Source organism: Protopterus annectens, chromosome 1.part1 (assembly GCF_019279795.1).
Source record: "Protopterus annectens isolate FY-2018-M chromosome 1.part1, PAN1.0, whole genome shotgun sequence".
Taxonomy (NCBI): domain Eukaryota; kingdom Metazoa; phylum Chordata; order Ceratodontiformes; family Protopteridae; genus Protopterus; species Protopterus annectens.
In genome coordinates, this window is record NC_056726.1 from 1,961,351,125 (window position 1) to 1,961,377,120 (window position 25,996).

Here is a 25,996-nt window from a genome sequence, read left to right on the forward strand (position 1 = left end):
GTAGGGGTTCTAATTTCAGTCCTGGTAAATGTAAGTCTGTGTGTGTGTGTGTGTGTGTGTGTGTGTGTGTGTGTGTGTGTGTGTGTGTGTGTGTGTGTGTGTGCGTGCGTGCGTGTGTTTGTAGGTGAAACAGTTTTAAGCCATTCCCACCCAGTACACTTCCTTGTACCCTACTTTAACAGACCTGCTGATGTCATTCCCCTTAGAAGTACTTTTGCACAGCCCCAGCCCTATAAGCTCTGTGGCACGTGCAATAACTATGTAACAGTATAGCACAAATAACTAGATAGATAGGGGTTCTATTTCCAGTTCTGGCAAGTGTGCGTGTGTGTGTGTGTGTGTGTGTGTGTGTGTGTGTGTGTGTGTGTGTGTGTGTGTGTGTGTGTGTGTGTGTGTACACAAGTGTTTGTAAGTGTGTATGTTTGTAGTCTGAAGTATTTTGAGGACATTCCCACCCACAACACTTCTCAGTGCCCTACTTTAGCAGTTCTGCTGCCATTCACCTTAGAAGTACTTTTGGGCACTTGTCAGCCCTATAAGCTCTGTAGTGCATGCAATAACTACATAACCCTACAGTACAAATAACTAGATAGGTGGGGGTTCTATTCCCAGTTCTGGCAAATGTGTGTAAGTGTGTATGTTTGCAGGATGAAGTATTTTGAGGACTTTCCCACCCAGTACACATCCCAGTGCCCTACTTTAGCAGTCCTGCTGATGTCATTCACCTTAAAAGTACCTTTGGGTACTTGTCAGCCTTGTAATCTCTGTAGCACATGCGATAACTTCATAACACTATAGTACAAATAACTAGATAGGCAAGGGTTCTATTCTCAGGTCTGGCAAGTGTGTGTGTGTGTGTGTGTGTGTGTGTGTGTGTGTGTGTGTGTGTGTGTGTGTGTGTGTGTGTGTGTGTGTGTGTGTGTGTGTGTGTGTGTGTGTGTATGTGTGTAGTATTTTAAAGACTTTCCCCAACCACAATTCCCAGTGCTCTACTTTAGCAGTCCTACTGATGTCATTGCCCTTAGAAGTACCTTTGGACAGCACTCAGCCCTAAAAGCTCCATGGCGCATGTAATAACTTAGTAACAGTATAGTAAAGTTAACTAGATAGGTAGAGGCTCTACACTCAGTTGTGGCAAATGTGTGTGTGTGTGTGTGTGTGTGTGTGTGTGTGTGTGTGTGTGTGTGTGTGTGTGTGTGTGTGTGTGTGTGTGTGTGCACGCGCATGAAGGTGTTTGTAAATGTGTATGTTTGTAGGGTACTGTATTTTTATGCCCTTCCCACCCAGTACATTTCCCATTGCCATACTTTACAAGGGCTCTTGATGTAAGCACCTTAGACATACTTTGTAACACTGTTAAATCCTATAAGCTCCGTGGCGCATGTGATAACTGTGTAATACTGTAGTACACATAACTAGATAGGCAAGGATTCTAAACTTAGTACTAGCAACTGTGATACTGTGTGTGTGTGTGTGTGTGTGTGTGTGTGTGTGTGTGTGTGTGTGTGAGAGAGAGAGAGAGAGAGAGAGAGAGAGAGAAAGACTCACATCATCACTGCGTGTGTGTTTGGGTGAAAATCATATCCTCTGGGGGTGTGGGTTATACCATTCTAGGGAGTGTACCACCCAGTACACGTCCCATTGTCCTACTTTACAAGGCCTGCTGATGCAATTCACCTTAGATATACCTGTATACACTTGTCAGCCCTCTAAGCTCTGTGGTGTGTGCAATAACTGAGTAATACTATAGTGGAAATAATTAGATATGTAGGGGTTCTAATCTCAATACTAACAAGTATAGTAGTGTGTGTGGCTGTTGTGTGTGTAGGTTATACCATTTTAAGGCCTGTTGATCCCCTACCCATGACATTACTTTAAAGACTCTGTTAATGCCTTGCATGCACCACGTAACACTATACAGCCCATACCAGTCATGTGTAAAGATGTACATGGGATATCCATGTTTGCAACCTATATGTGGTCTGTGTCCCCCTGACAATGAGCATTCATGTGATATCATTGCTATATATGCCACAGTTACCATACTGACACACATGCCAGCATCAGACATTGTACCTGACTGACACATCATGCTAATACAAAGTCTGTCATGCTATCATTTGTGTAGGTTTGTAGGAGCAGTAGACGAGACCAGTCATTATGTCTAGTGGATTACCCCACCATCCATGAAGGCATTTGCAAGATTATCTGTTATAAGAGGTTGTGTGTTATGTCCCAGGCATATAATCTATGTGGAGCATGTCATGTGTACACAGCACTATAGTACATACAAGTGGATATGTAGGATTAGCACTATGTCTATTGGCAACTGCGTATAAGTTTCTGTATGCACAGCCCCTGTGGCTGTCTTCAGTGTGTGTATGTGATGGCTATACAGTTTTGTTTGCCTCTTCCTCCCTGTGAACTCCCCCCATTGCCAGCCTAGTGTCATCCCATATAGCTGTCATCCACCGTACAAGCACAGTTACACAGTTTCTAACTCCAAGCCATTGTGGTGCATGCAATAGTTGTATTACTGTGTATTGTACATTAATAGATGGGTAGATCATCTACTCTGAGAAGTGTCACCTCCATGTGCATGTGTATTTCAATGCATGTCCTCATGCACTGGTTTTGTGTGTGTGTGTGTGTGTGTGTGTGTGTGTGTGTGTGTGTGTGTGTGTGTGTGTGTGTGTGTGTGTGTGTGTGTGTGTATGTGTGTGTGTCAGATGGCTCTAACATGTTAAGGGCCTCTGAACCCACCATTGGCAATCCTTACAGCCCCTGCAATTGTCATCCACTTCAATAGTCTTGGAAGACACTGCCACAATACAGTACCGCTGTGCTATTTCTGTTATGTATCTAGCACTATCATTCATAAGACTGTGCAGGTAGGGTCTGTGCTCAGCCCTTCGTCAGCTGCCCCATGTATAAGACTATGACTGTTTGTGCACTACTAACATGACAGGCCAGACATGCATATGAGATAGCAGACACACATGCTGGTGATTGTCAGCTTAGACTAACACAGGCTGATCTGTGTCAGAATACATACCCTAAACCTATCATACACAGTACCAGGCATACCCTCATCAACATCATGATGGTTGAATGGATGGGACAGAAATGGCAGGGGCAGCGGGTACTGATTTATTTATTTATTTTTTTATTTAACATTTTGATGACCGGGAATGTCCGACTAGGTTCCACAGAGCCTGTTTTCAGCGGAGGCCCGGGGAGAAACACTCCAGATGCATGTCTTTGGAATGTGGGAGGAAACCGGAGTACCCAGAGGAAACCCAAGCAAACACAGGGAGAACATGCAAACTTCACACAGAAGGCACCCCAGACGAGAATCGAACCGGAGAACCTCTTGCTGTGAGGCAACAACATTAACCGCTGCACCACTGTGCTGCCCATAGCTAACTCTGTTGCAGTTAAAGTAATGGCTAAGCTTGTGAGGGACCTAGTGCCAGTACTCAAGTAACCTTTTCTGTATGTGTCAGCTTGAGGTCCTACAGAACACCCAGGTGACATGTATGAAGGCTAGGTGGCTATGTCAAGGGTATGTATGTAAGGTCACACTGCCTGCCACAATTACCCCTCACACACTGTTGCATGTAAACACACCTGTAAAACATGTACACATACAGCTGTACCTTGGCTATGAAAAGGTCACTGTGTTTCCACTCCGCTTTACTCATCATTGCTACTGTCAGCAGGCCCACAGCCTGCAGACACACAAACACATGGAACACAACCAGAATACAGTACATGACACTACAGTCAGTCAGCAGTACTAACAGCAATAGTGCATCATGGCAAACAAGATACATACACCTCGATGTGTACCCATAACTACTGCCAGCAGACAGCACCTTACACAGCATGACATTGCTACACTGTACTACAGTCACCCTGTACGGGGGTTGGTGTCTGCCCCCCTCACAACCTGATGTCAGTGACCCATATGAGCATGTCTATACATCAATGGTATGGATAAGAGGATTGTGGCACAAGTATCATCACATGCACATGGCGTGGTGTTGGATTGCCAGAGGCCTAGACTGGGCCATATGGCTGGCATTGTGTGTGTGTGTGTGTGTGTGTGTGTGTGTGTGTGTGTGTGTGTGTGTGTGTGTGTGTGTGTGTGTGTGTGTGTGTGTCTGAAGGGGTGGTGTTCAACTGGGCCATGCAGAGGAGCTGTACATGTCTGGTGGTGACTGGCCTGTGATAAGGATGTGTTGAGTGTTTTCATGCCATCGAGCCATGTGGATGCCCGACACAGAGCTATGTTGGACAGCCGTGGACCATACATGGTAGGATGTAAGGTTCACCATCTCTCGGCAGGGACACGGGAACTGGTTCTGCCAGGAGTATCACTGGCACCACCAGGCCCAAGGACAGATGCAATACTTCTCCCTGATGTTGACTGCTGTCTGCTGGAGCCACATCCATGCCAGGACTAACCAGGACAACATGCCTATGGCCTGCTCCGGTGTGATGTGGACAGCACCCTCCCTTTGGTACTGCTGTTGGTACTGCCACTACGGGACTGTGAATGTGCACAGCCACATGGGCTCTCAGCTGATCATGTTGCTGACCTATGTCCACCTGGCTGATGCCCTACTCCCACCACATGCTCAAGCACACACATTGCACAGTTGAGCAGTGACAATGTCTCACCGCCCTGTCTATCTACGACATCAGCAAGATGACGTATGGCATCCCAAATGCTGTGGAGGTTGACATGTATGACAGGAAGCTCTGCATTCATGACCCTGAGCATCTGTCTGGTGTTGCAGTCAGTACGTGCATTTGCCTCCATGATGAACTGTAACATGCATCTGGTGACACCTGCTGTGGGACTTGCGTCAGGGGCTTGATGGGCAGCAGTCCTCCGTCTAGCAACCCTATCCATCTGCCTGTGTGTGACCTCACCTGCTCTCTGGCTATGGTTAGTGTCTACACTCACACTCACCATAGTCAGCACAGTAGACTGTTCCATGCCACCACCATCAACCTGTCCATTATCCATGGCTTCTGGGGACTGGGTATGTGTGGGCATACTGACTGTGTGGGGACATGGTGGGTGAAAGTGGGATACCAAACAATGGCACAGATTCAAACAGCAACAATCCCACCTGTGCCTCACTATGACCACCATCATCATGGGAGTCCGCTAAGACACTGACATCAGGTTGTGAGGGGGACAGACACCAATCCCCGTGTTCACCTGCAAGAGGAAGGCAACATATGTAAATGAATACCCTGCAGTATTATGTTTGCTGATACACACACACACACACACACACACACACACACACACACACACACACACACACACACACACACACACACACTCCTGATACAGATTTAACACCTATAGGCCTTTCAGGGCAGACCTTACGGTAGTTCTGCCTACCACACTCCATCTCTTTCACAGCTACTGTAAGTCCCACAACAAAGGGTGACAAATCCTACTGTGTGATGGGCCTAGTAGCAGAATGGTAATTGTGACCAAGACCAAGGCTATTGGAGTGAGCTATACAGTGTCACCAAGTGTATATGCACGTACTATAAGAGTTGACTTACTACTATACAGACCACACACGACAAGGTGTAATGATATGTGATGATAACTGATGAAGGAGCAAGGCTATACACTACCACTGCAGTACCTACACAGTTCAGACTCTCAGGGACTCATTTCAGACAACATTTCAGGACAGTCTGCAATACATACAGGAAACAATGTAAAGTACTAGGTGCACAGTCTCATAAGATGATACCAGGCTATTGACCCTGGTGCCCTCATAAGCCTGGCCTGGATTTTCACCCATGTCCCTTCAAAGCCAGCACCTGTTTTTCCCTGTTCAGCTGGGACACACGCGGGATCCCAGGGGTGTCTCATCCATTTCCCATGCAGTTATCTGGCATCTTCTTCAAGAGGGCTATACACGTACTCTGCTAGACAGGGGGAGGGAGTGTATTTTACAGACAGTGAAGTGTGTGGGACACTACACTATCCCGCCAAGTGCTATACATGTTACAGACCAGGTGAGGGCCTTGCGTGGGTGTTGCATGAGTGGGGTTTGTCTTGCAGATATGCAGAAACTCCATCAAGGCTGGTATGGAAATGGCCTTGTATGCTAGACACAGGTCACCAATGATCAGGTCTGTATGAGACTAAGTACAGGGACAGGGCATTCAGCCTATCTGTATAGGATATGTGTTGCAGACCCTGGATTTGCCTGGTCAGGAACCTCTGTGGTCTCTGCAACTGCTGCATTTGCTTGGCAAGGTACATGCAAAAGGGGCCATTGTACTTGGTAATGTGTCAGCTAAGGGTGGAGTACAGGGATGTTGTGGCCTCCAGGGTCCTGGATGACATACCTGTATTTATGAGGTGGGCCATGTAGACAGCCTTCCGTACAATGGTGCCCACATGGTGGGAAACTGTCAGGTTGCTACCAACCTTGGAGCACAAGTCACATCAGACCTGATTGCATGATCAGTACATTATTACTGCCATAATTAGTGTGGATGACATCTGCCACAGCAGGGAGAATGATGGCATTTGGTTTGCGGCAATGCTTCTTGCACCAGTTATTAATTTGGGTGAGGGCTTTTTGGAGGATGCACACATTAGTAGGGGAATGTAAGGCAGTAGACAACTTGCAAGCATCTGTATATCTGGTGAGCCACAGACCACTGCTTTTATCTTGCACCTCAGACACATATATCTCAAACAGTAGAGGCCCCCAGACTGATCCTTGGGGTACGCACTCTGGAAGGCTCTACTACTACAGGTGGGTTTCACTACTTTGACTGAGAGGGTACTATCATTGAGCCAGTTAGCTACCCATCTGGTAACATACAGGTTGATGCCTAGCTGTGTAGGCTTATGTATCCTGGCCACCTGGGGATTATTGTGAGAGAATTGGGCTAGGTGAAGGTAGGCATTGTTCACCATCTTCCCCTTGTCCTTGTGTTTCTTGATCACTTCATAGAAGGTGACCAGGTTTAACAGGCCTGATCTCCCTTTGACAATATCTCACTGTGTGGGCTCAGGCATTTTGAGGTTTCTGATGTCCCTGTTCATAATGTCCTTGATACTGCCTTCCATGCCCTTGCAGAGCAGGCTAGTTAGGCTGATGTGCATATGATTGGTTGGGTCTGCCTTTGTGAAAAGGGATGACAGTGGCTGTCCTTTGTGCAGATGGGATGACACTGATGCTCAGGCTTTGGTTGACTACAGTGTGTAACAGAGTTGAGAGCTCATGCCTGAGGTCATGTAGGATGTAGCCAGGGATGCTATCAGGCCTATGGAGACTTCTGTGTGTTGATTTGAGAGGGTTCATAGGTTCATAGGTTCATACTAGGCTATCTGCCCTAGGGCATTTATAAGCCTAGCCAGAATGTGTTTGGCTTTTGCCACCCATTTTAAATTTATTTTGCTATGCCCTTTTTCGAGGTTAGTATACTGTGCCTCTGTCTAACGGTGACACAGAAGTGATACCCGGGGTAAACCTACGATCTCCCATCCACTCATCAAGATTCCTCTTGAAGAGAGTCAATGAGGGACTCTGCCTAACCTGGACTGGGATTTTATTCCAGAGTGAAGGGAGCCTCTGGGTTATGAATCTGTCCCTCCAGCATGTCCTATTTATTTCAGTGCTGATGTTCAAGTCTCTTGAGCGCGTGCTCAATGGGATTTGGATTTTCTGAGGTGCAGCATGTCCATTAATTCCGGGTTGGACATGGCTTTATACGTCAGGCACAGATCGCCTCTGAACAGGCGGTATGCCACTGAGTAGAGCTGGAGTTTCTTTAACCGGGCAGCATATGGCATCTGTTTGAGCCCTTTGATCCTCTTGGTGAGGTACTTTTGGGGTCTTTCCAGTTGCTGCAGGTGTCTGGTAATGTACATCCCAAAAGGGGCATTGTACTCAATTATGGGCCTGATGAGGGATGAATAAAGAGGCACGATGACCTCCCCTGATCTAGATGTGAATTCCTTCATGATTAGGTGGGCTATATAAAATGTTTTTCTAACCACTTTGGCCACGTGGTTGTCAAATGAGAGATTGCTATCAACTTGGGTCCCCAGGTCCCTAATTACTTCTTCTGTATTTAATGGATTACCACCTATGTGGTAATTTGTGGGCACTTTGTTTTTGCCAAAGGGGATGACTATACACTTTTTGGCATTTAGCTTGAGGCCATGGCTCTGGCACCAGTTGTCTGTTTCTATGAGGCCCTTTTGGAGGATGCTTGTGTTGGCTGGAGAGTTGATTATGGCGCCCAGTTTGCAGTCATCTGCGAACGTGGTCAGCCACAGTCCTTCCGTGTTGGCCTGTACCTCCGAGAAATATATACCGAACAAGAGAGATCCCAGGACTGAGCCTTGTGGGACACCACTTGTAACTGGTTTGGAGTCTGACATGGCTCCAGCAATTCTAACCATGTGGGTTCTGTCCTTGAGCCAGTTTGCAATCCATCTAGTGGCATAGGGGTTTATATTTAAGCTGGTGAGCTTATCTATAATGCCCGAGTGCGGTATTGTATCAAAGGCTTTTGCGAGGTCCAGGTAGGCTGTGTGGACCACCTTCCTCTCGTCAATGGCCTTGGTGACTGTTTCAAAGAAATCAACCAGGTTTAAGAGGCAGGATCTGCCCTTAACAATGCCGAACTGGGTAGGATCCAGTGTCTGTATGTCCCCAATATCTTTATTTATGAGGTCCATGATGATCCTTTCCATAGCTTTGCAGACCAAGCTAGTCAGGCTTATGGGGCGATAGTTTCCAGGATCCGTTGAGGCACCACCTTTATGGAGAGGGACCACTGTTGCTGTACACTACTCTATGGGCACATATCCTGTAGTACGGCTGAGATTGAACAGTAGTTTTATGCTTGGGTTTAGCTCTTCTTGGAGTTCATGTAGGACACAGCCCGGGACACCGTCTGGTCCCATTGATGCTGTGTTTTTTGCTTTGGAGAGGGTGGCTCTTACCTGAGCATCTGAGATGTCAGGGGGGCAGCACTCTGCTGGGATAGATATTTGCCCTTTTGGTGGGGGGGGAGAAGTTTGCGCTGAACCTGTCAGCTAGGATGTTGGCAATGTCTGTGGGTTCAGTGTATTTTTTGTCATTTTGGACTAATTCTGAGCATATCTGGGAATTACCACCCAGGTTCCTAGCATAACTAAAGAAAGCCTTGTGATTATCCTTAGTGTCCTGTGCAATTTTTCTCTTGGGAATTATGGACCTGCTTCCTGATAATGACGGGAGGGGGACAGGTGCTGTGTATGCACATGTTAACCAATGGGGGGTGATGTTTTCACTTCACCTGTCTACAACAGGTTGCCTATATCTATGCCGTATATGTATGTGGTGTTATTGACCACCACTATAGAGTAGATTTGTGTGTTGCCTCTGGGATGGCAGACATATGTGTTGAAAGCCTAATGACTGGCCTTGGTTGATGTGTCCAATTTGCACTCAGAGATAGCCTTAGGGTAACTCACCTGTGACCTTATTTGCTTGTTCAGACTAAGGTGGCATTGCTTCCAATAAGGCACCTGCTTCTTTTTGGCCCTGTCCAGCAATTATTTCCACCTATTGTGGTATTTTGGAATTGCTGCTGTCCACCATGGATGTTTACCTTACCTTGAGGGAGATGATGTTGTCCTGTCAGGTATTGCTGAGTCCATACAGCTAAGTAGGTGCTTACATAGTATTGTGGTGTGGGCTTGGACGCTACTGTTAATTCTAACTGATAGGACAGTGGCTGTAAAGCTACTTATACATGCTCTGAGGAGATTTATAGTCATTTGTGTGAAGTTTATTTTGCTTGACCCTGACAAGGGGGAGGCAGGGAAGATGGTAACCTGAACAGTGATGGCTATATGGTCAGATTGTACCAAGGAGGATGACACTGTAGGAGTGCTACAGTGGCTACTCATGTTGGTTAGGACCAGGTACAGGATAATTTCCATCTGTCATAGGAGTGTTGACCAGCTGATCCACTGCATTACCATTGATAAAGCCGAGGAATCTTTGTGCATTCATGTTCAAGTGGCACAGGTCATGCACACCACGGTCGGGTAGTTAAAGTTACCTAGAAGCAGGGTAGATGATTGAATCCTGACAGATTATAGCAGTCCCGATAGGTGTTAACTGCACTCAGGATGTCTCCCATGCGTCCTACTGTTTGGCCAACCTGGAGGTGTGAATGCTAATGATAATGTTTAAAACTCCAGCTCCTGTGGCTTTGCAGCCCTCCATTTGGGATATAAATGTATGATGGGATGAGTAACCTGGCAAGGTTAGTGTGCTCTCCACAACTGCAAAGCAGGTGTCATTGACTGCACAAATGTTGGCATCCTACAGGACAAGGTATGCTTGCATTGACATGGAGTTTTATGCTAAGACACCTAGCTCCTGTTAGAGTAAGACATCTTCACAAAAGCACACATCACTGGTGGGCAAAGGCCAGAAAATAGTGACACTTTATGAATCTAGCTAAAACACACTAAGTTGCCAGCAAAGATGGTTCCACATTCACAGGTGTACTCTGCAGGAATTGACATCTGACATTCAAATGTATGCTATTATGTTACCACTTCAGTCTTTAATGGGTTGCCAGTGATGTGCCAGACAATACACAACTGTATGAGGCACTGACTACAAATATGAGGCAGACATGTGGTCAGTCTGTAAAACTCTGAACAGTTGACAGGTATGGGCTCAGTATATAACATACAGTTCAACACACTTCTGCGCCTGTTGTTTACTATGCACATACCCTATATAACTCTCTTACATATGTAAGACAAGCATATGTATCAGTAGCATTCACAGGTGACATTTAAATATTTACAACATGTCAGGTAGCTGGCCTAGCAGTGTCACAGTCAGTACTGGACAACAGACACTCCAGTAGTAATCATACATGAGCTGACCTTTGCTGGGGTAGCTCAGGGGCCAGAGCTGCGATCCATGTAACTGTAGACAGGGCAAGCAGGAATGGCTATAGGTGCCAGACAGCAGCAGCATGTGAGTCCAACAGGTCTTGTTGTGACTGAGTGTTTAACTTCCTATTTCACATTACTGCACCCCCCTTTTGCATTCCATTACAAGCTTAAGTGATTGACATACTTGTTATAGTGCTGAAGGGTTTCCTCAGAATAATGCAAATGTGTAGATTTGTGTAGTCACAGTCTGTCTTTGTGTAGATGGGTTCAGACCTGTGTTGCATAGACAGCAGCTTGCCTTTTGTAGGTAATGCTCATGAGCAAGTGATAACCTGGTGCCTCCCACTTGCTACTGGCATCCAGAGCAGCTGAATTGTCTTTCCATTAGCCAATGGCATAGCAACACAGCGCTATAATTACATCCTTCTTGTGGGCCTTGTCCCTTTTCCTTGCCAGTGTGGAGAACATTATGGAGGTGTGAGGGTTACAGCTTCACAGACAGTAGGTGGAAATACCTCTCAGAACAAGACATGTGAAGACAGCTCATCAACAACAAAGCTCCAGAATTGGGTAAAGATTGTAAGTATTGCTGTTATACACATAGAAGATTGCTAGTTTAACAGGGTTTGTCTGGACATGCACTTTCTGCATGACTTAACATCTGACAGTGATATGTCTCTGACATACCTCTCAACTGTCCAGCTGTCCACAGACTTCCCAGAGGTTTCCCTGTTATGTTTGGTCTGTTCCTCAGACAATTGCTGTTTTTGAGAAATGAGTAGGATAATGTGAGGAATATAGTCAGTAAATGTTGACATCCATTAGTGTTTCAGACATCATATCCTACAGGGATGTTATGTTACAACAAACCCTGTAACATCAGCAACTGTTTCAGTTTGTAACACCATTATGTGAGATATGTCCCTCTTTTCAGCTCCCTGTCCTCCAAGTATGTCAGGCTTTGTCTAGATGTCTTGCTGTAAGAGATTCAGAGGTATGGTATTTAGTGACTGCACTCCTGATATCATCCCAGTGACTTAGCAGACTCCCGGAAGTGGTATGCGATAGTGGCCATAAATATGGTCCCACACCATGGACATTCTGTAGCAATCTGTACAGCTGATAGTTATGTATGTCTGGCCATTGTTAACAGACTGCCAATATTGTGTATCAATGTTGTGTGTAAATGTTTGTTGGGCTGAGTAAGGAGAGTAGCAGATGTGAGTGTCTTAGATCATTTTCTATTTTGACTGTGCATGCTGCTACATTTGTTGGTGGTCTATCAGGTGTATATGTTTTTAGAGGCACACTGAGAAATGTCCTGTAACATGTCAAGATTCCCAGTAGACTGTGAGATGGGACAGTATATGTCAGTGTAGTGTGTGACTGCCAATCAGGATATGTTTGTTCAAACAGTCATTATACTCTAGAGTTCATTTGGGGTACTGGTATGTTGCTGTGATTGTGGTGCAAATGGTTGTGGGTGGACACTTTCTCACCAATGTCTGCTTTTCCCTACAGTTACATCCCTGTAGTGCATGATATATTTGGAAATACATGGATAATTCCCCAGAGATGATTTGGGGTAGCTTTATATTGATCTTACTGTGATTCAGCAGGTGTTGGATGAAATGGTTGGCAGCTCTCAGTGTTTGTTCTCTTCTGTTACATGACTGCAGTCATACCTCTCCACTGTCCAGATGTGTGGCTCATATGTTTGGTCTGTTCCCCATAACAGTTGTGGGTTTATGACAAATCACTGGGATGATGTGAGCACTGACATCAGTAAATGATGATAATCATTTGTGTTTCAGTCCTGGAATCTATCAGAAAATATATATTAAATCAAACCATGCTACTCTAGCAGACTTCTACGCATATAACAACCATATTTCAAATATGTCACTATTGTTTGCCCTTTATCCCCCCACTTTGTCAGGATTTTTGCAGATGTCTTGCTGTAAGAGGTTGGTTTATATATATATATATATATATATATATATATATATATATATATATATATATATATATATATATATATATATATATATATATATATATATATATATATATATATATGTATATATACATTTACATATGTTTGTATATAAGAGTACTACAGATATATATATTTCCCTTATATTAAATGACTGTAGTGCATGATATGCTTGTAAAAACATTATAAATTCATACAGCTCAGATGGTGTAGAGGTATGTTGCTGTGATTGTAGTGCATGGAGTCCTGGGTTCAGGCCTTGGTAGTGATGACTTTTTTCATTGTTAAATGATCATAATGCATGATATGTTTGTAAAAGCATTACAAACTCCTCACAGTGCAGATGGTGTAGTGGTACATTGTTGGTATTGTAATGCATAGTATCCTGGGTTTGAGACTTGGCAGGCCTGATTATTTTGTTGCTGGGAAGAACAAGGGCTGATGGAGACAGAGTGATTAAAGCACTTTTAAGCAGTTGTAAGTGGGCTTCCACAGTTTTGCATGAAGCTAAACATTGCTAACAGACGGTTAGCACTGGTTACTCTTGCTTACACCTGCACTGATTTTAATTAAAGAAAAGAAAAAAAATGGGTGATAGGAAAGTGGTGAAATGGGGACAGGCAGGGGGTATAAACAGTGGGAAAACCAGCTAGGGGTGTGCAGGAAGGATGTAGGAAAGGACCATAGATCTACATTTTCTCTGCAGCAACAGCTGTGAATAATGTGCAGAATTTGAAATTTACAGCCTCACACCACATGGGGAGGGGTGTTGGTGACAGACATTTGTAGAATAATGTTTGGGTAGATTGATTAATTTCACTATACATGGGGGTGAATGTAGAACTATGTATGGGGGCAATTATTCTTTTTGCAGGACAGATGCCCCCCCTTTTTTAAGGTGATAGTGGGATGTTGGAGAAGGACTGTAGGTATGTTTGGGGAGGTAGGTTGGGTAGGATAGGTTGCATTCATAGACAAAACAGCAGATGGGGGCAGTATATGACACATGAGGGGTAAACACCTTTGACAGGAAGGGTGGTTGGGAATCCAAAGCCCATGAGCCCCCAAATGGATACAGTGGGACTGAGGTCCCCACCCGTGGGCAGTCACCACTGCAACTTCATGGCCCTGAAGGTGGCTGTGCTGGGGGCTGGACAGGAGGGGCAGCCTGTCCTTCAAGGTGCACCAGGCGGCCCTCCAGCTGGTGCAGCTGTCCATCCAGCTCCATGTGGATGATGCTGTACACCATACCCCAGAACTAATGGTGGGTGACAGGCTCCTCTCCATGTCCACACTCTGAGAGGATGGGCCTCATCCCCTGAGGTGGTTCCACCTGAAAGTGGTGCAGAACCAGCAGATGAGGACGTTCCAGGCTGGGTCTCAGATGTGCCGGAGCCTGGTGCCATGGCCAGATGGGGTGGGACAGGTGGATCCACAGGGATCTCCCTTCCCAAATGTGCTATGGTGTTGAGTTTATCCAGGATATACTGATTAGTCATGAACAAAACATTTCAAAATTAGTTATAACAGCATGCATGGGAGTTCCATTTAATCCAAATCAACAGATCTGAAATAGTTGCATAGCAAACAAAACACATGCATCAATAGAACAACAGTAAGCATTTTAACTGCATGCAAGTTACAATGATGGCAACAGGCCACCAATAATAGTATTTGAACAAGACATATTAATATGCAACCAAGTAAATATATGAACAATGATATAACACGTTCCCAACAATAGGTTTTGAGAATATATCCATAGTATATGAAAATGAATTCATGATGCAGATGAGGGGTGGGTGGAGAGAAAAAAAGTCCATTAACAACTGTATAGGCTTCCATTTTTCACAACACTACTATTCAATACTCTACAGGTCTGCCCACAATTGACATCTATCTATGGCCCATAGCTTCTGTAGTTCATACATACTCATTAGACTGTGAACCTGTAATGGTGTGGGGCAGACTGGGAGGACAATAGCTACATTACTGGAGGGGGCTTGTACATGTTAGGGTTACATAGTTGACAGAAGGGGTACCCTGCACTGATGTTGTGTGAGTCTGCTACTGGCTTACTTTTCTGGATTCCTATCTCTGTCCAAGGTTATTGACAGCAGTGACCACTAGCTGTGACAGCATGACACTTGAGGGACATGTATCGGGAGAGTGCATGGTGTATGTACCTATCCTCCTGTCATTTGCAGCATATGGGTTTGGACAGTGGAACAGTTGTACACAGTGTATTAATATACCCTTCATGCAGCTACTATACACATTTCTTTACCTGTAAGACCTGTGGAGAAAATATCTAACACTTTCTGTTTCTACAATTATTCAGGATTTCTTTAGTGTATATATGCACACACCTCAGTACCATTCTCTGGATCTGAATCATGTCTGGGTATATAAAATTAACAACTAAGCTATTTCTCATCACACTGAGCTACTGGGGAACTGCTGTTTTTTTTTTTTTTTTTTTTTTGGTTTCTGCCTAATACTCTCTTGGTTAGACAGTCTGACCTTGTAATCCTGAAATTCATGCATAAAAGATAGTTAGTGTACTGTGTAGTAATCCTTTGAACTAATACGATCTGGAAAGCAAAAGTTAACACAAGGCACTGCAGCAGGGGACACACTATAATACATCTGACTTTAGTATTCAGGGTTCAGATCTTAGTGCATAACATATGTCATATTTCATGTATATCTTGATTTACAGCTTCACAATCTACTGTTGTGCATAATAGCTGGTTCTCAGAACAACCTCTGTTAATTCATGCTGTCAAAGCCATATTGTCTGTGCAGAACCTGTACATGTTCTATTTCTACAACATACCAGAATAAACACAACAGTTGGTGGTTTAGGTTTTTATTGTACTTATATGACACAGTGCTCTACTACTGCATATGCTGTAGATCACTATTAGTCTGTCAAACTTTTCTTTAACTGATAGACACAGAAACTCCTTCTTATTTATTTCACTATATACTGCAAGGTAGATCTGTACTCACCAGCCTGTCAGTGCAGCCTTGTCAGTCTGTACGCATGGGCCTCATCATTGCTAGCCCTCTTTGCTGCAGCTGTAGGGGGAGAAAACAAACATTATGCATACCTGTCTATCACATACTCAGGCTAGAATTTGGTACAGCTATATCTGGGATACTTACAGACTGCTAGAGCATGGTTGTTCCAAGAATCTTGACTCCATTGGGCCAAGATCACCCCTTTCCTCCAATTTAGGTCAGTATAGTGATGCCGTACCAGCTCACCAGTTTTGGGGATGCCAGTGGCACTGGCGAGATTGTGCATGCCAGACAGTCCCAGGCCTCTGTTTTATACTGTGAGCCCTGGTACTGGCCCTACAGCAGTCTGCCTTCATGGTTTGCTACAAGAAGCCCAGCCATGACTCTGGACTCCAAAATGCCCCAGCACTGCACCTGAATGTGCAAGCCCTCATGAAAGCCTGACATAGTTCCTACTCAGAGCAAGCTACAACAGACTCTGGCTGTATTCCTGCCTGTGCCATTTAAATAAGGCTATATTCCTGCCCTTTTCTGTCACTGGACCATTTATGAAAACACTGAGCTCAGCTGAGCATTGCACAAACCCTCTAAGCTGATTTGAGCAGTGCTTAAAGGAGTAATTGCTGAGCACTGTTTAACAGTGCGCAAATCTGCTTAGCTGAGCTGACTGCTGATTAGCATTTACATGTAAGCAATGCTTAAACCAGCTAAGCATAGCTGAGCACTGTAAACTAGTACTCAGTTTTCATTCTTAAAAATATCAGAATAATGACTTAATCATTACTGACATATTGGTAAGTGTATATGGGTTACTTTACATGACGTCCCTCTATGTGCATACATTACATTGCTGTACTGTATGGGACACTTGTGTATACATGGGCAATTTCACATGTTATATGCACTCACACTTTCATTTTAGACCAGCTACACTACCCTGGTTGATAAATATCAATTAATACATAATTTAAAATAAAACTAATCATTTTAACACTGCTTTCCAGGGTGGCCACGGTGGTGCAGTGGTTAGCATTGCCGCCTCACAGCAAGAGGTTCTCCGGTTCGATCCTCAGCTGGGGTGCCTTCTGTGCGGAGTCTGCATGTCCTCCCTGTGGTCGCGTGGGTTTCCTCCGGGTGCTCCGGTTTCCTCCCACATCCCAAAGACATGCTGCAGGTGGATTGGACACTCTAAATTGGCCCTAGGTGTGCGTGTGAGTGTGCCTTCTGTGGAAGGTTGGGCGCCGGGCTGGCAACTCGACACCGTAAAACTCCACTGCCATTCAATGTGCGGACAAGGTGATCTGCTGTGGCGACCCCTAACCGGGAAAAAGCCGAAAGAAGAAGAAGATTTTAACACTGCTTTCCCATGTAAAAATACAGTACCTGTCTTGGTACTTGATCTGTGAATGCCTGCACACAAAGCCAGGACACTAGCCACTATATTATCTCAGTGTTAGGATTTTAGCTATCTATTTTTATTTATCGCCTATGAGATGTTTAAGCAATGCTGAGCAGAGAGCCATAATGTGCAAACCTGGTCAGCTACGCTTAAACATACCTCAGAATGGAAAAAAAAAAAATAAAAGGGATATTTATAAAACCACTTTATGTACATGTATCAATACTCCTTGTCAGTCAGAGTCAGGCCAACTGTAAGGGGACACTTAGGGACAGATTTTAAATATTGCTCTTACAAACTTGGAAAGTTGATATAATAGTAGGTTTTGCATTAGCATGACTTTTCTGACAGATGTGGAGTCTTAAACTCAAATGTTTGTCATTATTTAATGACTCCAGTCCTCTAATATTTGGCAGGTAGGGACAGATATTTGGAGGAACACACCAAAAACATGAGGCAGCATACTTCTCAACTGTACAGATTTTTGCAGAATGTCAAGCTTATTGCCTTATATTTTTGGTCCATTTCTTATGTGACTGTGGTTTTCTAGCAAATCATTGGCAAATCATTCTGGGTTTAAGTCAGCACATAATGATAGACATTTGGGCTTCAGACTTCACACCCTTCAGAAAATCTGTGCTAATGCAAGACAGTACAGTTGTGTACACTTACCATAAATGTAGATGTTTGAGTGTATTCACTGTTGCAGTCATCAGTTGTGGATTATCCCTGCTGGGTAGCCCTTGGTTGGCCCAAATACCAGAGTCAAACTTTTCCCCTGCACCTTCTGCTGTTGCCTGTGGACTGACTTCAGGTCATCAGTGGTATAACGGAGAGCAGCCGGTGCCACTACATCAGTTTTTTATGCCCTAACCTGTAGGAGCCCCTTGAAGGAAATGTTTTAAAGAACCTCTGGTGGCCCAAGGTCACAAGAATCTCAGTTAATCTCCAAAAAGGATAAGATTAAGGGGGAAGGTCACAGGGAAAATAGGACTGCAACACTGAATACACTCAAACATCTACATTTATGGTAAGTGTATACAACTGTACTATGTTCTTCATGCCTCACTGTTGCAGCCATCACTTGTAGGAGGATTCCCAAAGCTGAGGAAGTGGAGGATGGAAGTATAAAACTCCTAGGATTGAGCTAGCATGCCTTGCAGAACTGCAGAGGCAAAGCCTGTACGAGCCGTGGAGAACAGAGGCAGGTGGTATTGTTTGGTGAAGATGTGGACCGTGGTCCAAGTGGCAGCTTCCAGGATGTCCCTGGTGGGAACTCCTCTAAGGAAGGCAGTAGAAGCAGAGGCTGCCCTAGTGGAATGTGTTCTGATAGATTTAGAGGGAGCTTTTCCATGAAAAGTGTAGCAGAATTGTATGCAGTGAGATATCCATTTTGAAAGGGTCTGTTTGGAGATAGGCTTCCTCTCTTTCCCTGGGGTGAAGCCAACTAACAGTTGATCCATCTTCCTAATGGACTTTGTTCTTTCCAGGTAGTATCTTAACTGTCTGTGCACATCCACTGTGTGCAAGAATTCTCTACCCTTTATTTTGAGGGTTTGGAAAAAAGGTGGAAAGATATATAGCCTGGTTTAGGATCACATCTGATACTATCTTTGGCATGAATAAGGGATTGGTCCTGAGAGACACTCTGTCTGCATGCAACATAATGAAGGGTTCAGTGGCCATGAGTGCTTGAAGTTCTGACACCCTCTTAGCTGAAGTAATAGCCAAGAGGAAGGCAGTCTTCCAGGAAAGGTGTTTTAGGTCTGTTGATGCAGCTGGTTCGAAGAGAGAAAATGTCCATTTTTCTAAGACAGATCAGGTCCCAGGCTGGAGTGGGTGCCCTTCTAGGGGGCCTAATGTTAGATACACCTCTGAGGAATTGCTTAATCAAATGTGAGAGAAGACAGTCTGTTCAGCATGAAAGTGTGCTGGAATGACTGAGGCATGGATTTTAATGGAGGAAAAGGAGAGGCTCTTGTTAAGTAGCTCCACTAAGTAGTCCAGAATAAGTGGAGGGATGGCTGGGAGCTGTTGTGCTGCTCATAGGCACCATGAATTCAATCTTTTCCATTTCTCTGAGTAAGATTTCTTGGTGCTAGGCCTTCTGGCTTCTTAATAATGTCTAGGTCTGGCTTCTTAATAATGTCTAGGACCTGCTTGCTCAACTGTGGGTTATCCCCAGTCCCTGGGGGATAAGCCATGCAGAAAGCTTGAGTGTGCAGGTTTCAATGCAGAATCTCCCCTCTGGCTTGTGTCAGGAGGTTTGCAGTTAACGGCAGGGGCCTGTAAGGCTCTTTTGTCAGGCTGGGCAGCAAGGGGTACCAATGTTGCCTGGGCCAATCTGGTGCTGTAAGGATGGCTTTTGGTTCTTCCTGCTTTATTTTGAACAGTACCCCTGGGAGTAAGGGCAGGGGGGAAATGCATAAATGAAGAGATTGGTCCATTGGAATGAGAAAGCATCCACTTTCCAAACTAGGGGGTGGAACTCCCTGGTGCAGAATTTGTGTAGCTGATTGTTGTGTTGTGAGGTGAAGAAATACACCTCTGGTGTCCCCAGGTCTGGGTGATTTAGAGGAATGTCCCCTTTTGGAGTTTCCACTCATAGGGGTCTAAGTAGTTTCTGTTTAGATGGTCTGCTAGGGTGTTGTTTACTCCTGGGATGTACTGGGCTATCAGATGTAGGCCCATGGAAGAGGCTGTCTGCCAGAGGCTCATGGCTAGTTGGCAGAGAGGGTAGGAGTGTGCCCCTCAGCTTGTTGATGTACCACATGACTGTGGTATTGTCTGTTTTTATGAGGAGGACTCCTGGTTTTATGTGGTCTTGGAAGGATGTGATAGACTTGTGAACTGCCATCATTTCCTTTAGGTTGATGTGCCAATGAAAGTTCCTGAGGTCCCAAGAGCCTTGGGTGGACCAGGTATCTAAATGAGCACCCCAATCTAGGTCTGAGGCATCTGTGGTGATAGTCTGCCCTTGTGGTAGGTAGGTGAAGGGAAGGCCCTTGTTCTGAGTGCAGGTCTCTGTCCACCAACAAAACTCATTCCTTATGCATGGAATGAGGAGAGAGTGGTCTCCATAGATAGAGAGTGTTGGCATCAAAGGTTCTTTAGGTACCACTGAAGTTTCCTCATGTGCAGCCAGGCCAGGGGAATCATCAGAATGCAGGATGACATGTAACCCAGTTTTTGCAGAATTTTCCTTGCTGTGAGTTTTTTTTTTTTACTGAGAGCTGACTGGGAGAAGAAGTTTGGCAGAAAGCATTGTTTTTCTGGTGAGAGGAAGGTTGTTTGGGAGTGTGCCCAAGAAGTTGATCTGCCTGGAGGGGTTTAGGTTTGACTTTTTTCTCTTGATAGTGAAACCTAGAGAGGTTAGGGTTGTTTGTACAAATAGCAGGTTCTGTAGTAACTTCTCTTTGTTGTCTGCTTGGATTAGGGAATCATCCAGATAAGGGTAAATCTGGATGTTTTGCTGTCTGCAGAAGGCAACTACTGGGGCCAGGCATTTTGTGAAGACCCTGGGAGCCGTAGATATGCCAAAGGGTAACGCAGAGAACTGAAAGTGTTGTGAACCTGTTGCGAAGCGTAGGTATTTTCTGCAAGACTCCCTTACGCGTATATGAAGGTAGGCATCCTTTAGGCCTAGAGTGCCTAGCCATGCATTTTTTCCCAGCATTGGTAAAAGCTTTTGAAGAGTTAGCATTTTGAATTTTGGGACCTCTAGGAAGGTGTTTAGAGTGGACAAGTCAAGGATGGGTCGCTAAGTGCCTTCTTTTCTTGGCACTAGGAACGGTCTGGAGTAAAAACCTTTTCCTGCTTGCTCCTGTGGCACAGGCTCCACTGCCGCATGAGCATGGAGTATGTGTACTTGTTTTAAAAAAACTTTTCCTACTTGCTCCTGTGGCACAGGCTCCACTGCCACATGAGCATGGAGTATGTGTACTTGTTTTAATGCTTCTGCCCACTCATTTGGAGGTAGACTTTGGTAACCTGTTAAGGTTGGGAATTGTTGGAAGGTAAATTTGTAGCCCTGAAAAATGATTTTTAATACCCATTGGTCCTTTGCTACAGACAGCCAATTTTGTTTGTAAAGGGATAGCCTTCCTCCTAAACCCTGATGGGAGTAGAGAGTGGGAGTCATTGCACATAGTCAGTGAACTCAGAACTCCCTGCTGTGGGTGTGGTGGTGGGGCACTGCTTGGTTCTTCACTGGCCTTGGTTTTGCAGTCTAATTGGTCTGTCCCTGCGAGGTCTCCCTTGAACCTGTCTATTGAGGGCTGGGAAAGACCAGTGCTTAGAAGGAAAGTTTCTGCTGAATCTGGGAGTTTGAACTTGGAGGAAATCTTTTACTGTTGGCATAGATTTAGGCTTATCCTCCATCCTTTTGATGACCTCCTCTGCTTTTGATCCAAACAAGTGATCTTCATCCGGGGGTACATCAAATAGTTTTGATTTTACATGATCAGGCAGTGGCTGTTCTTTTAGCCAGGAGTGCCTCCTAATGACTGAACCTGTCACAGTGGCCCTACTTGAAACTTCTATGGCATCAAATCCACACTGCAGGGAGTGTTTAGCTACTTGAGGAGTAGAGTGCAGAAGATCTGCTAACTTTTTGGAAGTATTAGCGTCAGGTAAAGATGAATTTTTTTTTATAAGTTCCAAGGTGTGCTGTTGATATTTAACATATGGAACTGGCAGCTCTAATGGCTAAGGTTGTGGAGGTGTCCACTTTCTTACCCCATCTATCCAGAGCTTGAGTCCTTGTCAGAGGGAATTGGATTTTTTATGAGCTAGCCTTGAGCCCTTTGGGCCCCTGTGTGAGGACCTCTGGGTCTGCAGCAGGGTTTTTAAACAAGTACTTACACCCTGTAGTATTTGTTATGTTTTCTAGGAGCAGGGGAGTAGGGCATCAGGGGTGAGGCTAGATTAATTGAAAACATCATCCACCACATCCAGAACAGGAGGGATGGCCATGGGTCTGTGCTGAGGAAGATTTAGAAACTCTCTTAGTCTCTTCTTAAACTGAGGATAATCTTGGGCTTCCCAGTGGAAATGCTCTCAGAGTGCGTAGGGTTTCCCCAAATGAAAGATCCTCGGGGGGAGCAGAAGGAATGGATTCCTCTTCATCAGAATCTTCAAAGGAGGTGAGAGGTTGTTGTTCCTCATCTGAATCAAGGTAGTCTGAAATTTCAGAATCTGGTTCTGAGTGAAATTCAGAAGTAACCCTTTTTCTTTTAGAAGAAGTGGTATGGCTATCACTGATGAAAGTGATTAGCTCCTCCGCCATTTTCAGTAACCGAGTCTGAGGCAGTGGAGGAGGAGTAAGATGGTGACTAAAGACTGTTTTCTTTGAGGTGGTCTTGATTTAGACCTTAGTAAATCCATTTGTCATTGGGATGTGGTAGTCGGAGGCGAAGATGTCGGTTTTTGTCTTGAGTTGTGCGATGAACCTCCTCAGAAGCTGGTGCCTGTGTAGCAGCTCTGGACCCAACTGAAGCAGAGATAACTGAGGGATCGGATGATGAAGCATTCCCCAGTGGCATACCGGACTGAAAGGGTCTCAGTAGAGGCCTGTGAAGGAAGGAGTCAGGCATCAGGGGCTGTGAATGCACCTCACTGAATTCCTGAGAACTGACAACTTGTTTCTGGGATGGATCGTCTGAAGACTTAAGTTTGTGTTGTCTATCCCTTTCTTTATCTTTTCATTTTTTGGGAATATCCACAGACTGACTGATGGATGCCATTTTGTAATGTGAGGAACTAATTCTGAAATACCTGGCTACAAATTCAGCTCTACGGTTAATAGTCCTTGAATTGAAAAGTGCGCAGAACTGACAACAGGGGACGTTGTGGTCTTGGGACCTAGACAAGTAACGCACAAGGTATGGAAGTCTGGGTGTGGTATTCATTTTCCACAGCGGAGATAATCATTTACTTTTTTGGACATCGGTTAGTGCAAGAAAAAGGTCACCAATGGGGAACTTAGCTTTATTCATTTTCAGATTCAACTTCCACTCTAGCAATGACCGACCAGCACACACCCAAACTGCTTTTGCTTTGGGCTCCACAGCAAGAATGACTAATGTAATGGCGCCGACTGCTCTCCTTTATACCACTGATGACTGACATCAGTCCACAGGTGACAGCAGCCGACACAGGGGAAAAGCTTGACTCTGGTATTCAGGCTGACCGTGATTACTGCAACAGTGAAACACAAAGAACATCTGTTATTCTATCAACTTTCCAAGTTTGTAAGAGCAATATTTAAAATGTGTCCCTATTTTTGGGCCTTTGTCCCTCCATTACTTATGGCTTTGTACAGATGTCTTGCTCTAGGAGGTTGAGAGGTATATGAGGCAGGCATCTGGGCATTCTGCAGAAACCTGTACAGTTGAGAGGTATGGCCATACAGCTCTTTTGCAATGCAGGGTGTGTGTGACAGTACCTGTCATACACCCCCTGTATTGCTTCCTATCCAGACTTCCTGCTTTCAGTGTCCGCAGGCAAAGCAGTTTGGACTATCAAACTGCTATCTTGCATGTGTTCATCAACCTTTTACATCTGAGATTAATACAAGATGATTCTGTGCACTACCTCATCCACTTGTTCTAGTATCACCAAAGACATAAGCAGCCCATGGATCTGGAATACTTACCTGTTGTATCTTCACGCAAGTGATATCAGAATTCCAGATGCATGATCCAGACAATACCTGACAGGATCGATAGTTGGAACAGATGGTTTATGTTGTCTCCACCTCCACAGACTGTGGCAAGAGCTTCTGTGGCTTGCCTAGTGTCCCACAACAGATCACAACTTGCATGGTAATGACAAGAGTCTGTTGTTGTTGCTGGTTGTTTATGTAATACTTTATGTTATGGGTTACATTTTAATGTTCCGTCTGCTATGTTGTCTGGCTGCAGACAAATCTCTATTTTCTGTAACCCCAAAAGCATCAGTTACCAGGGATGCAATTTAGCATTTGATTCACAGGCAGGCACAATTAGGATCTACTGTATAAATTATATTGTATTTTCAGACAGACAAAATTATCTGTATACAGGACTTTCATTTCAGGCATGGACATGATCTGATCATTTTCAGCAGATCCAACCCCTCAAAAAAGTTTTTATGGTTTGAAGAGATTGCTAAGCAGAAAACCGTGCTGTGTAGAAGAGAAGATAAAATGGATGACAAAATGCCAGCCCAATAAGCATGAAAGCTGCTACTCATACTGCACGCCATCCATGAAGAATGTACTTCCTGGGTATGAAAGCAAGATATCAAGTGAAAAGCTGGAAATGGCAGTATATAATGAGAACTGCAAAAGACTTCATCCTCCATAGTGAAGTATATGCAAAGATCAGACCCAGATCTGTGATTTGGAGTAAGCTGCCACTGCCCATTCCAATTAACTAACAGACCAAGCTGTGGAAAATGCAGTACAGACTGATAGACACGGAAACCAAACTAAACCTGTTGGAAACCCAAATCCCAAACAGTTGATGCAGAAGAACAGGGGAGTCACAAAAATATAAGGTTAGCAGGGATCCCTGAGAATGTAGAAGGCGAGGACTATTCAAAGTATTTGGCCTGTAAACTGGAAGACTGCACAGCCATCTCGGTGGAAGAAATAAAAGTGAAACAAGTACACAGATTGTATCTACCACAGCATATGTGGCAAAAAAGTGCAACTCAGTACAGATGCATTAAAGTAATGGGTGCTAAAAAATTACAGTCAGTGAGAAAGAAGTTGGTTTGGGATGGCAAGAAACTTTACTCAGATCATGATATTTCAGCAGTCATGAGGAGAGAAGCCTTTCATCCAGCACCAAATATTTGTCATACTAAAGGATGGAAATGTAGATTTCTTTATCTACTATAGACACACTGAGAATGTTTCTATCACGGGGGTCTGACTCCTGATAGAAACATTCTCTCCTCATGACTGCTTCAGCTGAAAAGTCATGATCTGAGTAAAGTTTCTTACCATCCCAAATGAGCTAGTTCTGCTATGACTAATTGTTTAGCACCCATTACAGGTGGACCGGGAAGAAGAAGCCACCAATGTCAGCCTAGAGAGCCAATGTGGGGAAGCAGAGGCAAGCGGACCTGACACTTCTGGCTCCAGGGAAAAAACAAGGAGAACAGAGACTGGGAACCCGCAGCAGCCAGGTGGGATTTTACCAAGGGCTCTGCCAAGTTAAAGTGGTCAGGGGACCACTTCCTTGGTCAGTCTGGGCCCCTGTTCATATGCTTCTCCCCATCCCTGGTCCTATTAGTGGGAGGTTGAGTCCCAGAGGCCAGGGCAGAAGAGACAACTGAAGCCGCTGAAGTAACCAGCGCCTCCGTAGGAGGTGGAGGGAGAAGGCACTTCAATATCAGTTTATTCCTCCTGTTGATCAACGCGTGGGAATTGAACCCTGCGCAGACTGAGCAGGAGGTTTTTGAGGTGAGCCGCCCCTAAACAAACTACGCAAAGAGTGTGGCCATCAGCTGAGGACAGCTTATGGCCACACTCCATGCACTTTCTAAACCCAAGTTCAAAAGATATTTTTATCTTAGAAATAATTCCACAGGATACTAGGGGTAGAAC